General features: G+C 36.9%; 1 protein-coding gene across 6 annotated transcripts in view; it reads right to left on the bottom strand.

Moving 5' to 3' along the window:
* The window catches only part of LOC106869499 (small conductance calcium-activated potassium channel protein), a 105233-nt gene extending 101691 nt beyond the window's left edge, over positions 1 to 3542 (bottom strand). For 5 of the 6 annotated variants that reach the window (XM_052966194.1, XM_014915265.2, XM_052966195.1 and 2 more), the window contains exon 1: positions 2649 to 3512. The gene's annotated coding sequence lies outside the window, so the exon portion shown is untranslated. Of the gene's footprint in view, positions 1 to 2648 lie in introns of all 6 variants that reach the window. The other variant, XR_008263662.1, reaches the window with a different exon arrangement.
* Between the last annotated feature and the right edge of the window lie 924 nt (positions 3543 to 4466).

The raw sequence follows: 4466 nt of genomic DNA, 5'->3' as shown, positions 1-4466 counted from the left end.
ATATATATATATATATATATATACATATATACGACGGGCTTCTTTCAGTTTCCGTCTACCAAATCCACTCACAAGGCTTTGGTTAGCCTGAGGCTATAGTAGAAGACACTTGACCAAGGTGCCACGCAGTGGGAATGAACCCGGAACCAAGCTACTTACCACACAGCCACTCCTAGCAACCAAATGTTCCTCACATTACACCCTATTTATCCCCAAATATAACAATATATCCTGATTCTTTAAAAATAAACCAAAGAATGCATTGGCCAATGTTGTTGTGGATGTGCGAAGAATGAAAAATGGTGGGATGGTCCCAGTTGTAACATCTTTTACGAAAGGTTTACTCGATCAGAACTGATTTAGGAGTTAAATATAGCCCACACTATTACCTTAACCTTCACGACGACCATTAATACAACCATCACAAATGCAAAAGTTACCTGTATCTCCACCAAAATCAATGCCACTACCACAACTATCAGCCACATCTGAACCACCAACACTTCTACCACAACTATCAGCCACCACCTGCACCTCAACAACCAATACCACTGCCATTACCACCACCACCACCACCACCACCAATATCACTGCTACCACACATACTACTACCTGCACTGCAAAAACTAATATCGCCACGACTGCGATTAACCCTACCAGTTGACCCTTGAACATCAACACTACCACGACCACCACAAGTACAGCTACCTCTTGCAATTTCAACCATTAATACCACCACCTCAACAACAATTACCACCTGCACAACAATCATCAACGTTACCACCACCACCACCACCACCACCACCACTGGCAAATTTACAACTAACACCGGCATTTCAAGCACCACATCACCACCTACATCACCACCAACACCAGCATCACCACAGCAATAAGACCAACAACTAGCAACAACAGTACAACAACTCTCCCACTAATCACACCGTCACAACTACTGTCTATACCACTACCTGCTATAGGAGACTTCTATGCGGTCGATCGACCTACCATGAAACCTCCCATAAATTAAACGTTACTTTCTTGGAATGGTGGTGGTGGTGTGTGTGCGTGGGGGGGGGTACACCTAGATACACCAAGTTAGACATAGATGCAACTTGAAAGAAGGACAGAGTTCTTGTGGCTGAAATGCTATTTGCTCTCATATATCCGTCTGCTTTATCAGGGTTAATCTGCTGCTGGACAACAATACTATCCACCGATGAAAGCCTATTTGCAGTCAACCGGACCTGCTAGAAATAGCAACCAAATCTTCCTGAAATTATACGTTACTGTCTTAAGAGTAAACATATTGGACACTGTAGCCGCATAAACACTGTCTAAAGCAAAAGAAGGGAGGACAGTCATGGCAAGGACATATTTGATCATATCTCTGTCCCGTTTCAGGTTCAGACTGGGGCTAAACAGTAACACAGCATCAACTGTTACCGTACGAGCAATAAACATTACAAACACTACTACTAACCATACTACCACTACTGCTGCAGCTGCTACTACTACTACTACTACTACTACTACTACTACTACTACTACTACTACTACTACTATTTCTACTACTACTACTACTACTACTACTACTACTACTACTACTACTACTACTTCTACTACTACTACTACTACCAACATTCTACTAACCTCTCCTACACCACCATCATTATTACTACTAATAGTACCACCATTAAAACTGCTACCATTACTACCAGCTATTGTAACAGCAACAGATTCTTTTCATACCTTTACATTGCCATTGCCGGTACTATTATTCAAGCATTACCCATATAACCATATAACCGTTCTGAGTTCAAATTCTGCTGAGGTCGATGTTGCCTTTCATCCTTTTGGGGTCGATGAATTAAGTACCAGCTGTGTACTGAGGGTTGATCTAATCGACTGCCCCACCCCCACAAACAAAGTTCAGGCCTTGTGCCTATAATAGAAAGGATTATTATTGTAACACCCCCCCCCACAACACACACACACGCACACACTAATACTACTACTGTTACTGCTGCAACTAATACCCATACAATTACTGCAAGGTACTACTACAACTACTACTACTACTACTAATAATAATAATAATAATAATAATAACAACAACAACAATAACCATAATGATGATATTAATAATAATAATAATAATAATAATAATAATAATAATAATAATAATAATCAGTTCTACTAGAGGCACAAGACCTCAAACTTGGAGAAGGGGGCTAGTCGATTACATGGACCTCCGTGTTTTACTGGTTTTTATTTCATCGAACCCGAAACCCATACTTTCACTATTACTGTCCATACAATGAGTGTTACTAACTATGTAGCTACTACCACCACTACTAGTACCACCACCACCACCACCACCACCACTACTACTACTACTACAGCTATTATTCATTTTGCCGCCACTAACACTGATAAGATTGAGGCATTACATGGTTATTCCTTCTGCCACAACTATCAACTAAATCTCCGTCAAATCACAGAAATTTTCTAAAGAGTGATCGCATTGGGACGGCTACAGAAAGAAGACATTTAATCATATATTTGCTCCATCAAAGATAAACTGGGACTAAACAGGTTTATCGTCAACAACATGTAACAATCAATAATGCCAATGAAAAGTCACTTACCTTAAACATTCAGTTCCGTTAACCTCTTAAATAATCAATCCACCAAAGAATTAATTAATTAGGATCTTAGATGAGTTTTATTTTATTTCACTTCAATTTTTTTTTAAACTCCACTTTTGACTGTGTAAGCGCTCCCTTTTCTTCATTATATATAAACCTCAATCATTTTCTCCAGTACATTACTCCATGGGGTGAACAGTTCGAATGACAAACTTATGGAAACTTCTCGCTCCTTTTCTCCATCTCTTCTTCCTTCCTCTCTTCTCTTCTACCTTTGTCCTTCCTCCTCCTCCTTACGCTTTCCGTTTCTTATTGCAGCCCTGCTCTCACTACTGCCTTTCTATCGTTTCTTTTTCCCTCACACTCAATCTCTCGCCCCTTCTTCCATTCATAGACACGTCATCAAAAAATGTTTTCACTATACAAGAGTTCTTCAAGTTCTCCGGTCAAATGTTATGATGGCTCTGTTCATGCAACTGGCCTCAATGGCGAAATCGTATTGAGAGCATAGATGTGTATAAAACACAGAGACTGTTAATAAGTGACAATTGCATCAGAGCTATCTATCCGGACGTTTCTCTTTCTCCTTTTATTTTCACTTGTTCAAGTAGGACAGCGGATGGTTTTTATCAATGACATAAAATTGAAGTAATAATAATAATAATAATAATAATAATAATAATAATAATAATAATAATAATAATAATAATAATAATATATTTTAATGGTTATTCATTATTTCCTTCGTCAAATTAGAAAATGGGACAGCCATATTTTATTGTTTTAGTATGTGTGTTTATGTGTATTTACATGAGAGTAATATGAATGTAATCTTAGACAGATAAATATTTAAAAGAGCATGCTATATCTTTTAATATGCATGCAATTTAGCGTTACTGTGAATATATATATATATATGTATATGCATATATATACATATACATATATATATATATATATATATATATATATATATATATATATATATATATATATGTATGTATGTATATATGTATATAGACAGACAGACAGACAGATAGATAGATAGATAGATAGATCTGTAGGTGTGTATGTGTCTGATGTAAAATAATAGCTTGTATTAAATCGAAGTGACACAGATATGTTTCAGCGAAATTTAAAAAGTTTTAAATATGTATTTTCAAACATAGCATATAGTTTAGATTACATTTCACCTATCTTCCACTTCAAGCTAAAACTTGCTAACATTGCAAATTTCACGTTAACATTTTACGTTTCCCTCTATCTGTTGCTGTCTCAAGGCCAAATAAACTGAGTTTTTTGTCATCATGCACAATGCCAGTTCTCTATTTTGCCCAGTAATCACTGGATACTGTAGCAAGAATCATCTGTTAGCACAACATCTGTTAGGTCTCATACAACTCTCCATGGAAATAAACCGAGAATTTCCTCTTAAAACGGTCTCACCATTGTTATGATACTCCACTCATTTACATCCGTTTCCCTGTTGTTGTTTATACGGCAAAGCCTCGTGCTTCCAACATATGTAGTATATCTGCACGTACTTTTCGATGAATGTATGTATGAATGCATATAGGTAGTTAGGTAGATAGGTAGGTAGACAGTTATATATACATATATATATAGAGAGAGATAGATAGATAGATAGATAGATAGATAGATAGATAGATAGATAGATAGATAGATAGATAGATAGATAGATAGGTAGGTATATAGATAGATGAGTGTGCGTGTATACATATGAATGTATGTGTTTCAGACTTCGACAGATTCTTCTTTAGAGTCCATACTTGCTCTTCCCTTTTCTCTCACATCCCC

The sequence above is a fragment of the Octopus bimaculoides genome, chromosome 3 (genome assembly GCF_001194135.2).
Source record: "Octopus bimaculoides isolate UCB-OBI-ISO-001 chromosome 3, ASM119413v2, whole genome shotgun sequence".
NCBI classification, from domain to species: domain Eukaryota; kingdom Metazoa; phylum Mollusca; class Cephalopoda; order Octopoda; family Octopodidae; genus Octopus; species Octopus bimaculoides.
The sequence above is the reverse complement of the archived record's forward strand: the minus strand, read 5'-3'. Positions and strand labels throughout refer to the sequence as shown.